The sequence below is a fragment of the Amblyraja radiata genome, unplaced genomic scaffold, assembly GCF_010909765.2.
Source record: "Amblyraja radiata isolate CabotCenter1 unplaced genomic scaffold, sAmbRad1.1.pri scaffold_564_ctg1, whole genome shotgun sequence".
NCBI lineage: Eukaryota > Metazoa > Chordata > Chondrichthyes > Rajiformes > Rajidae > Amblyraja > Amblyraja radiata.
The window spans coordinates 42,268-56,328 of record NW_022630618.1 but is presented as its reverse complement, the minus strand read 5'-3'; the positions used below and the strand labels follow the sequence as shown (position 1 = coordinate 56,328).

The 14,061-nt window shown below is 48.6% G+C and overlaps 1 long non-coding RNA gene across 1 annotated transcript; it reads right to left on the bottom strand.

The window, feature by feature from the left end:
* Positions 1–296: 296 nt before the first annotated feature.
* On the bottom strand, positions 297–13,380 carry LOC116970144. Its single transcript, XR_004411030.1, has 3 exons — positions 13,247–13,380; positions 6,421–6,431; positions 297–307 (listed from the first exon to the last, which is right to left on the bottom strand). It is a non-coding gene; the product is annotated as an uncharacterized LOC116970144 (long non-coding RNA).
* Between the last annotated feature and the right edge of the window lie 681 nt (positions 13,381–14,061).

The window sequence follows — 14,061 nt, the reverse complement described above, 5'->3', positions numbered from 1 at the left end:
TGGCTCCCAGTGCACTTTCGAGTTCATTTTAAAATTCTTTTATTTGTTTTCAAATCATTGAATGGGCTCGCCCCGCCTTACCTCTCTGAGCTGCTCCATCTATATGCTCCTGCCCGGTGCCTCAGGTCAGCTGATCAGCTGCTCCTTGAGGCACCACGGTCTAAGCGGAAGCTCAGAGGGGATAGAGCCTTTTCTGTTGCTGCTCCGGCACTCTGGAACACTTTGCCGTTGCATATCAGACTGGCCCCCTCACTGTCCATCTTCAAATCCTCCCTAAAAACTAATTTTTATTCTCTGGCTTTCGACACTGGCTGAGACATTGCTCCTGTTCTTAGTGCTTTTAATGTCTTTTAATTTTGTACTGTTTTTAGTTCTTCGTTTTACGGTTTTTAATGATTTGTAATAACTTTTTGCCCATGAGTTCTCATGTACAGCACTTTGTGGCAACTGCGGTTATTTAAAGCGCTTTATAAATAAAGTTTATTATTATTATTATTATTATTATTATTATACATCAGAGCATAGAAAGATAGAGCCATAGACAATAGGTGCAGGAGTAGGCCATTCGGCCCTTCGAGCCTGCATCGCCATTCAATATGATCATGGCTGATCATCCAACTCAGTATCCTGTACATGCCTTCTCTCCATATCCCCTGATCCCATTAGCCACAAGGGCCACATCTAACACCCTCTTAAATATAGCCAATGAACTGGCCTCAACTACATTCTGTGGCAGAGAATTCATGAGATTCACCACTCTCTATGTAAAAAATGTTTTTCTCATCTCAGTCCTAAAAGATTTCCCCTTTATCCTTAAACTGTGACCCCTTGTTCTGGACTTCCCCAACATCGGGAACAATCTTCCTGCATCTAGCCTGTACAACCCCTTAAGAATGTTGTAAGTTTCTATAAGATCCCCCTTCAATCTTCTAAATTCTAGCGAGTACAAGCCGAGGGGTAGCATTGAGTATAGAAGTTGGGATGTAATGTTAAAATTGTACAGGGCATTGGTGAGGCCAATTCTGGAACATGGTGTACAATTTTGGTCGCCAAATTTTAGGAAAGATGTCAACAAAATAGTGAGAGTTCTAGTGAGAGTACTAGAGGAGATTTACTAGAATGTTGCCTGGGTTTCAGAACCTAAGTTACAGAGAAAGGTTGAACAAGATAAGTCCTTATTCATTGGAGCGCAGAAGGTTAAGGGGGACTTGATATAGGTCTTTAAAATTATGAGAGGGATAGACAGAGTTGACGTGGCTAAGCTTTTTCCATTGAGAGTAGGGAAGATGCAAACAAGAGTACATGATTTGAGAATTAAGGGACAGAAGTTTAGGGGTAACATGAGGGGGAACTTCTTTACTCAGAGAGTGGTAGCTGTGTGAAATGAGCTCCCAGTGGAAGTGGTGGAGGCAGGTTCGTTTTATAATTTAAAAAAAATTGGATAGGTATATGGACGGGAAAGGAATGGGGGGTATGGTCTGAGTGAAGGTAAATGGGATTAGGTGAGAATAAGTGTTCGGCACGGACTAGAAGGGCCGAAATGGCCTGTTTCCGTGCTGTAATTGTCATATGGTTATATGGTTATAGGATACACGTTGTCCACAGCAAGGGGAACTCTAGAGGTGCAATAACAATATATATATATATATGCGATGCTGCTGTTTGGGGTGAAAAGATGCAAATGATCAGCGGTGATTTATTAATAGAAGTTTGCTCCATCAAATTAGGAAATTGCGATCGTAATTTTTACCAAAGACCATGTTTGATAAAACAACAAGCAGAAATATATATATGTGTAGCAGAGAGATATGAAGTTTCAAAAAAATGAAAGAGATGTTGCATCATCCAACTTTGTTAGTGCCGGCAAAACGCCGCGCCTTTCATGGATCATATGTTTACTCTCTTCACACGCTCATCACCTCGTTGGTGGAAATTCGGTCGGAAGAGGGTGATGTCGGGAAATGCAGAGCAGATTATATTTTCCCGTCTTTACTGAGAGGAACTTCACGTTTTTGATACTGTGTACTTTGGGATCCTTCTCATCCATCTGAGCTGACAGATGGCGTGCCATCTGATCCAGAATACCAGACTGATTCCTGGGATGTCAGGACTTTCATATGAAGAGAGACTGGATAGACTCGGCTTGTACTCGCTAGAATTTAGAAGATTGAGGGGGGATCTTATAGAAACTTACAAAATTCTTAAGGGGTTGGACAGGCTGGATGGAGGAAGATTGTTCCCAATGCTGGGGACGTCCAGAACAAGGGGTCACAGTTTAAGGATAAGGAGGAAGTCTTTTAGGACTGAGATGAGAAAAACATTTTTCACACAGAGAGTGGTGAATCTATGGAATTCTCCGCCACAGAAGGTAGTTGAGGCCACAATTCATTGACCATATTTATGAGGGGGTTAGATGTGGCCCTTGTGGCTAGCGGGATCAGGGGGTACGGAGAGAAGGCAGGTACAGGATACTGAGTTAGATGATCATATTGAATAGTGGTGCAGGCTCGAATGGCCGAATGGCCTACTCGTGCACCTATTTTCTATGTTTCTATCTACCAATCAGCAGGTATTTGAGATGTTTGACGGAACAGGAACATCTGGGAGAAACGCATCTTCTCACAAAGATAAATTGCAAACTCCACAAGGGCAGCAGCCGAAGTCAATACTGAACCGGGTCGGGTGTGAGGCTGTGGTAGACAGCAGAGGTCAGTTTGCAGCCGGCACTGATGGTTGCGGCTTTGAGTGTAAACAAACTCTCTGGCCCATCAGTGGCAGTGGACACCTCTGTACAGTACCGAGAGAGAAATGCGGGCAGATAGAAACACAGAAAATAGGTGCAGGAGTAGGCCATTCGGCCCTTCGAACCTGCACCGCCATTCAATATGATCATGGCTGATCATCCAACTCAGCCACACACACACACACAGGGAGACACATATACAAAGGAAGACACACAACCCACAGGGACACACACACACACACACACACACACACACACACACACACACACACACACACACACACACACACACACACACACACACACACACACACACACACACACACACACACAGGGAGATACATTGGGAGTCTGTGTCCCCTCCCCAAATATCGTTCACAAACACATTCAACCTCGTCCATACTTTGACAGCTAGGCACCTGTCAAAGTAAAGCCACTGTCGGTCGGAATGTCTGTTTTTATTCCATTGTAAATTTTAGGCCTACTTTTTGTTTTTAGACATGTTAATTTTTATTTGTTTTTAAAGCCCTTTGTGTTGATCCTTTTTATATTAACTACACTGAATGGAAACTGATCGAATAACGTTTTTTTCGTTTCACATGTGTATGCAAGTACTCAGTGAAAATGATATTAAATACATACTGAATACTGACATACACAAAGAGACAGACATACACACACACACACACACACACACACACACACACACACACACACACACACACACACACACACACACACACACACACACACACACACACACAGAGACAGACACACACACACACACACACGGGGAAACACACACACACACACAGGGAGACACACACGGGGAAACACACATGCACACAGGCAAACACACACACACAGGGAGACAGACACACACACACAGGGAGGCAAACAGACACACACACACACACAGGGAGAAACACACAATGAAACACACACACACACACACAGGAGACACACACAATGAAACACACACACACACGCACAGGGAGACACACACACAAGGAGACACACACAGGGAGGCGCACACACACACACACACACACAAAGGAGACACACACAGGGAGACAGACACGCACACATACATTTCCTTCCTCCTCCCTCCTTCCCTCTTTCCTCCCCTCCCCTCCCTCTTTCCTCCCCATTCCTCCATCTTTCCTCCCCCTCCCTCTCTCTCCCCGGTCGCCCAATGGGGAGACTAGCGGGCACGGTGTAGCGTGGATTGGCGGCGCTGGCGCTGCCGTGTGAGTTGAAGGGCAGGAGGAAGGGAGGGAGCGATGCTGCAGCGGCGGCCGGCAGCGCAGCTCTCGCAGCCGGTGCACAGAGGCGGTGACTACCGCTGCCTCTGGACCGACGCGCTTCGCCAGACCGCAGAGATTGCTGTCACGTGGCGCAAAGAGACAAACTGTGCTGCAAAGATCCTATAGCTCCGCTAAAAGAGCTTTGCTGTGCAGGGACTGAAGACAGCGTGAGAATTCTGTCATCAGCGTGAGGGCGTGAGAATGTGCTCAAATGCATGATTTTCACGCTCAAAGCGTGAGAGTTGGCAGCACTGATTATTGTGAGATAGTTTTGTGGGTGCTTAGTGACTGATATACAATACAATACTATACCGTTTATCATAACCACAAATGAAGTTCAAACGAAATTTGGTTTCTGCAGACATACAACAAGAAAAAAAACCAAGACACACAATTAACACAATTTGCAAAAACAAAAGGCAAAGTCATTGTACTTCCCCTGTTTCCTATTCTTCTCCCGATGTTAAAGCCCCCGGCAATGTAAGGCCCTGCTCCGGGTCTTGATGTTGGAACCCCCGGCGGGCGATGGCAAGTCCCGCGGCCGTTAAAGCTGCGCCGGGTGATGTAGGGCTCTGGGCCTGTGTTGTAGGCTCCAGGCCTAAGTTCTGGGCTTTGGCCTAAGTTCTGGGTCACATGACGATTATAGTCTCTCAGTGCTGTATTAAAGGCTCTGGGCCTGTGTTATTGTCTCCGGGTCTAACTTCTGGCACCCTAAGCCTGTGTTTTTTAGGCCACAGGGCTGTATTATAGGCTCCAGCTGTGTATTTTATGCTTTGGCCTAACTGAGCTTTGGGCTAACTTCTGGGCCTCAGAATCTTTGTTGTGCATCACAGGGCTGTGTTGTAGGCTCCAGAGCTTGTTATGGGCTTTGGCCTATGTTCTGAGCCTCCAAGCCTGTGTTTAGTAAGCCTTAGTGTTGTGTTGTAGGCTCCGAACCTGTCTTATAGGCTCCAGGCCTAAATTTTGGGCTTCCGAGCGTGTGTTGTGGGCCCCTGTGTTATAGACTCCGGACCTGTATTTTAGGCCCTGGGCCTAACTTCTGGGCCTCAGAGCATGTGTTTTGCAGGCCTTAGGGTTGTGTTGTAGGCTCCGAGCCTGTGTTATTGGTTCCAAGCCAAAGTTCTGGGCTTCCGAGCCTGTATTGTGGGCCCCAGGTCTGTGTTATAGACTCCGGGCCTGTGTTGTGGGCTTTGGCCTAAGTTCTGGGCCTCAGATCCTGTGCTTTGTAGGCCTCATGGCAATGTTACAGGCTCCGAGCTTAACCTCTGGGCTATGGCCTAAGTTATGGGCCTCTGAACCTATCATGTTAAGGCGTACTGGAGTCAGGCTCCTGTTACTAGAGAAGACCTATTCTGTTGTCAATGAAGGCCTATTGCCAGCAGGCTTCAGTTGCGAAGGAATCAGGCTCGGTGCTAAAAAACTCACACAGAAGTGCTTGCTCACTCCTGCACTAATAAATGAATCCTTTCACTTCTCACAATAAATGCTTCTTGTAGTTATGAGGACCAGAATAGCACACCACACTTCCCATGTATTGCCCTACACAAACCAACATCTTTCGTATGGCCGCCCTAACGTGATGTATGTCCCAACTAACAAACTTGACAAACTGCTGCTGCTGCTTCTTCATCACCCCGTCTGTCTGTCTATCTGTGTGTTAGCGCTTTCAGAGAATTATGCACATACTGTTTTCTCTCCCCTCCCCCCCTCTCTCGCTCTCAGTAAGTTTGTAGACAGCAGCATCAGCAGCAAAGTTGGTGATGTACAGGACTTTAAATGCAAGCGACTGACTTACTCCCTGAAATTGCAGCAGTGTCTGGATCAATTGGAAACGTGGGCCAAGGAATAATGGCAGATTGAATTGAACTTGGACAAGTGCAAAGTGGGAAGTTAAATCAGTGCAGCAGCAGCAGGACTTACACTGTAAATGGCAGCAGAGCTCCAGAGAATGTTGTAGGAGGCCGCCGAATAGTACGAGTGCATGATTGTCTGAAAGCGATAAACTTTGTCCCGTAGAGCAATTGGGATGACTGCTTTGTGTACCTTGTTTATGACACGGTCCTGCATCACCAGTTCCTCGCGGACCAGGTAGTTTGGGAGAATAGGAAGTGGAGCGAGTTATTGTTTATCCGGCCTGTCATGCCGGATGACAGAAGACAGCAGCTGTAAACTTGTATCCGCAGCCAGGTCGCTTGGGCATTCTGTAGGTACGTACGGCACCAGCATTAGACATAGACATAGAAAATAAGTGCAGGAGTAGGCCATTCGGCCCTTCGAGCCTGCACCGCCATTCGATATGATCATGGCTGATCATCCAACTCAGTATCCTGTACATGCCTTCTCTCCATACATCCTGATCCCTGTAGCCACAAGTGCCACATCTAACTCCCTCTTAAATATAGCCAATGAACTGGCCTCAACTACCTTCGGTGGCATAGAATTCCACAGGTTCACCACTCTGTGTGAAAAATGTTTTTCTCATCTCGGTCCTAAAAGATTTCCCCCTTATCCTTAAACTGTGACCCCTTGTCCTGGACTTCCCCAATATCGGGAACAAGCTTCCTGCATCTAGCCTGTCCATCCCCTTAAGAATTTTGTATGTTTCAATAAGATCCCCCCTCAATCTTCTAAATTCTAGCGAGTACAAGCCGCGTCTATTCAGTCTTTCTTCATATGAACGTCCTGACATCCCAGGAATCAGTCTGGTGAACCTTCTCTGTACTCCCTCTATGGCAAGAATGTCTTTACTCAGATTAGGAGACCAAAACTGTATGCAATACTCCAGGTGTGGTCTCACCAAGACCCCGTACAACTGCAGTAGAACCTCCCTGCTCCTATACTCAAATCCTTTTGCTATGAATGCTAACATACCATTCGCTTTCTTCACTGCCTGTTGCACCCGCACCCTACTTTCAATGACTGGTGTACCATGACGCCCCTTACTATGAACTGGACATTTTCAGACGGCTTTTGTTCGCAGATTGTTCATGGGGCTCTTGATAGCGTGTCAGTCAGATGCATGTCCTTGCCCCTTTTGTAGAAAAGGGTCAAATCAAAGCTCTGTAGCTGCATCATCAATAGTTTCAGCAGGTACCATGATCTGATTGTTGTGACCCAGAACCGCAGGAGCAAAGTCATCGTGCTCTGCTCGTTAAACAGCTTCTGGGCCAGTGACGTTGAGACGCATAGAGTAAACGGTGTTCTTGTGGAACGTTGCGATGAGCAGCACGGATGTTTGGTCGAAATCATGCTCGAAAATCTGCCAATGTTCTGAGTCGAAAATCAGAGGATCAGGTTTATGGAATGAGTTGGCCTTAGCAACACGTGAAAAGGGACAAAATGGGTGAAATAAACACTGGAAATAAAATTAAAAAGTGCGGAGTGGGTTGACCACTTCTGACACCATGTTGAGTTCATCACACATACTCACAGATCTGGTATAACAATATTTATTCAGTAACAGTTACAACACACCACAGAATGGTTTGTTGAAGAAGGGTTTCGGCCCGAAACGTTCTCTATTTCCTTCGCACCGTAGATGCTGCTGCACCCGCGGAGTTTCTCCAGCACTTTTGTCTACCTTAGTTTTTCCAGCATCTGCAGTTCCTTCTTAAACACACAACAGAATGTTACTCCTGCCATGCAGCACTACTGACTGTCAGCACATGGCGAGTTGCCATAATATGAATGGTGTGGCCCACCACCACATGGTCCACCAACACCGCTGCGCTGGTCAAGAAGGCACAGCAACGACTGTTCTCCCTGAGGACATTAAATAATACTGGTCTGCCCCAACAGCTGCTGACAACCTTCTACCGCTGCACCACAGAGAGCATATTAACGTATGGCATCTCTGTGTGGTATCTCAGCTGCACGGAGGCAGAGAGGAGAGCTCCTCAGCGCGTCGTCCACAGAGCGCAGAATATTATTGGGCCACCGCTACCAGCCTTGGAGGGCATCTACCACACACGGTGCCTCAGGAAGGCCGTTAGCATCCATAAAGACTCCTCACACCCTTGTAATGGACTGTTCAAAGTACTTCCCTCCGGCAGACGTTACAAGGCCTTCTTCTCCCGCACCTCCAGATTCAGGAACAGCTTCTTTCCCAGAGCTATAGCGGCTCTAAACCGGCCCTGCTGAGTGGCCCCCACCCCTATGGACTGTCTCCCTCTCATGATCACGTCGCACTGACACATCTGCACTTTAGTCTGTTTGAACTGTTTTAACTATTTTACTGTTGTAATGCTCTTTTTACAAACCATGTTCTCGGGGTATCTAAATCTAAATTGTATTAGTTACTTAAGTCATGACATTGGATGGAAGCTGCATACCAAATCTCGTTGCACTTATGTGCAATGGCAATACAATATTTTTTTATTATTATTATTAGTAGTAGTAGTAGGCGGAGCTTATAATAATACAGCACCACATTGGTTAGTAAGTAAAGTAACCAAGTGACCCTTCTTCAGACTGATTGGAGGAAGCTAGAAACGAGAGATGGGGCTGTGATGCAAAATTAAAGAGAAAGAAAATTGCTTCAAATATCTTCGACATTGGGAAACCACTTAATGGTTTGATATCTCCCATAGGGTTACTGATGGGCACCAACATCTGTACATTCATTTCAAGGGTTGGGCTCTCTACTTGCGAGGTTGGTGGATGGAATGATTGACCTGATGTGAAACAGGCAGTTTCTCCACTGATGGATAAGGCTTCTGGTGGGCAACTTGTGCGGCTGCTGGAGGAAAGTCTTTATCCCCCCCGCCCTTGCTAAAGCTCCAGAGATAGGTGGACACTAAATGCTGGAGTATCCCAGCGGGACAGGCAGCATCTCTAGAGAGAAGGAATGGGTGATGTTTCAAGGTTGAGACCCTTCATCAGAAGTGATAGGTGGATATAGGTGAGGGAGACACAAGAAACTGCAGATGCTGGAATCCTGCATAGAACACAATTTAGTTAGATGCATAGAATCTCTTGCCCAGAGTTGGGGAAATCGAGGACCAGAGGCCAGAGGTTCAAGGTGAAGGGGGAAAAGATTGAATAGGAATCTGTGGGGTAACATTTTCCACAGGGTGTGGTGGATGTATGGAACAAGCTGCCAGAGGTGGTAGTTGAGGCTGCAAATATCCCAACGTTTCAGAAAAGGTCAGACAGGTACATGGATAGGACAAGTTTGGAGGGATATGGACCAAATGCAGGCAGGTGGGACTAGTGTAGTTGGGACATGTTGGTCAGTGTGGGCACGTTGGGCAGAAGGGTCTGTTGCCACACCGTATCACTCTAATACACTGTATGACTTTAACACAAAGTGCTGTAGTAACTTGGCGAGTTTGGTAGCATCTGTGGAGAAAATGGATAGGTGCGTTTCAGAGTACTGGAGTAACTCAGCGGATCAGGCAGCATCTATGGAGAACATGGATAGGTGACATTTCGGGTCAGGACCCTTCTTCAGACTGACACTATGTTAACAGATGAGGGGGTGATCGGCAGAAGAGTGGAGTAAGTGACAGAGGTGAGAGAAAATTAGGATACGAAAAGGGTGTGAGATAAGGAGAGAGGAATGTACAGTATATGTGCAGCTTTATGGGACATTGGTCAGGTAGCATTTGGAGTATTGTATACAGTTCTGGTCACTCCATTACAGGACTGATGTGGAGGCTTTGGGGAAGGTGCAGAGATGGTTAAACAGAATGGAAAGGAACTGCAAATGCTGGTTTATAAAAAAGGACAGAAAATGCTGGAGTAACATAGCAGGACAGGCAGCATCTCTGGAGAGAAGGAATGGGTGACGTTTTAGGTCGAAAAGGAAGAGGGTCTTGACCCGAAATATCATCATTTCCTTCCATTTTACAGTGCATTCAGAAAGTTTTCACACCCCTTCATTTTGTTCACATATTGTTACGTTACAGCCTTATTCTAAATTGGATTAAATTCATGTTTTTATCATCCATCTGCACACAATGCCTCATAATATAAAAGCGAAAACAGGTGTTTAGAAAGTTTTGCAATTGAAAGAAATAACTGAAATATCACATTTACATAAGTATTCAGACCCTTTGCTATGACACTCAAAATTGAGCTTCAGTGCATCCTATTTCCATTGATTATCCTAGAGTGTTTCTACAACTTTATTGGATTCCACAAATTAAATTGATTGTACGTGATTTTTAAAGGCCCACACCTGTCTATATAGGGTCCCAGCAGTTGACAGTGCATGTCCGAGCAAAAACCAAGCCATGAAGACAAAGTAATTGTCCGAAGACCTCCGAGACAGGATTGTGTCGAGACACGGATCTGAGGAAGGGTATAAAACAATTTCTGCAGCATTGCAGGTCCCGAGGAGCACAAGTGGCCTCCTTCATTCTTAAATGGAGGAACTTTGAAACCACAAGGACTTCATAGAGCTGGCCGCCCGGCCAAAACTGAGCAATCGGGGGGAAAGGGCCTTGGTGAGGGAGGTGACCAAGAACCCGATGGTCACTCTGACAGAGCTCCAGAGTTCCTCTGTGGAGATGGGAGAACCTTCCAGAAGGACAACTAGGTCTGCAGCACTCCACCAATCACGTCTTTATGTTAGAGTGGCAAGATGGACGCCATTCCTCAGTAAAAGGCCCATGACAGCCCGCCTGGAGTTTTCCAAAAGACACCTAATCAAGATTCTCTGGTCTGATGAAACCAAGATTGAACTCTTTGGCCTGAATGCCAAGTGTCACGCCTGGAGGAAACCAGGCACCGCTCATCACCTGGCAAATATCATACCTACGGTGAAGCATGGTGGTGGCAGCATCATGCTGTGGGGATGTTTTCAGCGGCAGGAACTGGGGAGACTAGGCAGGATCGAAGGAAAGATGGACGGAGCACAGAGAGGTCCCTGATGAAAACCTGCTCCAGAGCGTTCAGGACCTCAGACTGGGGCGGAGGTTCACCTTCCAACAGGACAACGACCCTAAGCACACAGCCAAGACAATGCAGGAGTGGGGTCGACAAGTCTGTGAATGTCCTTGAGTGGCCCAGCCAGAGCCTGGAGTTGAACCCGATTGAATATCTCTGGAGGGACCTGAAAATAGCTGTGCATCAACACTCCCCATCCAACCAGAGCTTGAGAGGGTCTGCGGAAAGGGAGAAATTACCCAAATACAGGTGTAGCGTCACACCCAAGAAGACTTGAGGCTGTAATTACTGCGAAAGGTGCCTCAACAAAGTACTGAGTAAAGGGTCTGAATACTAATGTACATGTGATATTTCAGTTATTGAAACCCTTGCACACTCAGTGCACACAAAGCGTCTCTCTCCGGTGTGTAACTGCTGGTGTTCCCGCAGCCCCAATGCTCTCTTGAAACGCTTGCCGCAGTGGGAGCAGATGCTAGCCGGCGTGGGCCCGCCGGTGCTGCCGCAGCCCCGCAAGCAGACAAACGCCTCACTGCATTACGGGCAGTCGTAGGGCTGGCCACTGGTGTGCATGCGCTGGTGAGACAGGGCCTCCACATCCTGCGCTAGGGGCGGGACGATCGCCGGTGTGAATACGCTGGTGCTCCAGCAGGCTGATGGAGCGGGTGAAGTCCTTGCCGCACTGGGAACAGGTGAAGGGGCGCTCGCCGGTGTGGGTGCGCTGCTGCGACAGCAGGTTGCTGGAGCGGGTGCCGGAATCGCTGCATGTGTAGGGCCGGAGTCGCTGCAGGTGTAGGACCGCTCCCCGGTGTGCAGGCACCTGTGCCCCTTCAGGTTGATAGATGACTTGAAGCCTTTGCCACAGTCGGAACATGTGAAGGACAGCTCACTGCTGTGCACCCGCCGGTGCCGTTGTAGTGCCGACACCCAGGCAAAGCTCTTGCCACAGGTGGAGCAGCCATAGGGCTTCTCGCCCGTGTGCACCCACCGGTGGCTCTTCAGCTCTTTCGTCCCCTTGAAACCCTTGCCACAGTCGGAGCAGCCAAAGGGCTTCTCGCCGGTGTGTTCCTGTTGGTAGGGACAGCAGCCTGGTGGAGCATATGAAGCCCTTGCCGCACTCGGCGCAGATGAAGGGGTGCTCGCCGGTGTGGGTGCGCTGGTGCACCAGCCAGGTCGTTGGAGCAGCTGAAGCCCTTGCCGCAGTCACTGCATGCTGTAGGGCCGCTCCCCGGTGTGCAGACGCCTGTGCATCTTCAGGTCCGTGGACGACTTGAAGCCTTTGCCGCAGTCTGTGCAGGTGAAGGGCCGCTCACTGCTGTGAGTCCCGCCGGTGCCGATGTAGCCCTGACATCCAGGCAAAGCTCTCTGCCGCAGGTGGAGCAGCCATAGGGCTTCTCGCCCGTGTGCATTCGCTGGTGGGACTTCAGGTCATGCGTCGTCTTGAAGCTCTTGCCGCAATCGGAGCAGGTGAAGGGCCTCTCGCTGGAGTGCACGCGGTTGTGCCGCAGCAGTCTGTCGTAGCGGGTGAAGTTCTTGCCACACTCCGAGCAGTCGAAGGGGCGTTCTCCCGTGTGCACCTGCCGGTGGATCTCCAGCAGGCTAGGGAGCTGACAGGCCTTGCCACACACGTCACACACATAACGCTTCTGCTTGTTGTGCTCCGCCATGTGGTCCTCCACCGAAGCTCAGCCCCTCGAAGCGCAGCCCACACACTGAGCAGATGGGGGAGGGAGGGGTGGGGGGCTCACCTGGACGCCCTCACGGGCCGCTCACGTCCCCGTCTCTCCGTCCACAGCAACAACTGCTATACCCTGCAGGAGGGGAACACAGAGGGTCAACAAGCTGGAAAACAGGACATTACTAACGTGTGAACACTACTAGCGCTTGAAGGGGGGAGGAAGGGGAACGGGAGGAGGGAGTGAGAGTGGGGGGAGGGAGAGGGAGTGGAGGAGACAGTGAAGGGGAGAGAGGGGATGGAGAGGAGGGGGTGTTGGTGAGAAGGGAAGGGGGAAGGAGGGAAGAGATGGTGAGGAGGCAAGGGGGGGAAGGAGGAAGGGGTGAGGACAGCGGAAGTGAGGGGAGGGGAGAATGGATGAGGAAAGTGAGGGGAGAGGGGGTGCGAGGAGGGGTGAGGGGGAGAAGGGAGAGGGTGAGGGGAGGGAGGGGGTGAGGAGGCAATTGAGAGAGGGGGGAAGGTCGCACCGACTTGGGGCGACGAGCACTGCATCGAGCCACTCGCCCGCCAGCGAGTCGCCCTGCGTCATGACGTACGCCCGCTCTGCGCGACGTGTATACAAACTTAAAGCACACGGTATTAGTATACACATTTAAAGCACACGCTATTGGGGGTACAGTATTGATGTGGATAGAGAACTGGCTGGCAGACAGGAAGCAAAGGGTAGGAGTAAACGGGTCCTTTTCAGAATGGCAGGCAGTGAGTAGTGGGGTACTGCAAGGCTCAGTGCTGGGACCCCAGCTATTCACAATATATATTAATGATCAGGATGAGGGAATTGAATGCAACATCTCCAAGTTTGCGCATGACACGTAGCTGGGGGGCAGTGTTAGCTGTGAGGAGGATGCTAGGAGGCTGCAAGGTGACTTGGGTCGGTTGGGTGAGTAGGCAAATGCATGGCACATGCAGTATAATGTGGATAAATGTGAGGTTATCCACTTTGGTGGCAAAAAAAGGAAAGTAGACTAATATCTGAATGGTGGCCGATTAGGAAAAGGGGAGATGCAACGAGACTTTGGTGTCATAGTACACCAGTCATTGAAAGTAGGAATGCAGGTGCAGCAGGCAGTCAAGAAAGCAAATGGTATGTTAGCATTCATAGCAAAAGGATTTGAGTATAAGAGCAGGGAGGTTCTCCTGCAGTTGTACATGGTCTTGGTGAGACCACAACTGGAGTATTGCGTACAGTTTTGGTCTCCTAATCTGAGGAAAGACATTCTTGCCATAGAGGGAGTACAGAGATGGTTCACCAGACCGATACCTGGGATGGCAGGACTTTCATATGAAGAAAGACTGGATAGACTTGGCTTGTACATGCTAGAATTTAGAAGAGTGAAGGGGGATCTTATAGAAACTTACAAAATTCTAAGGGGTTGGACAGGCTAAAT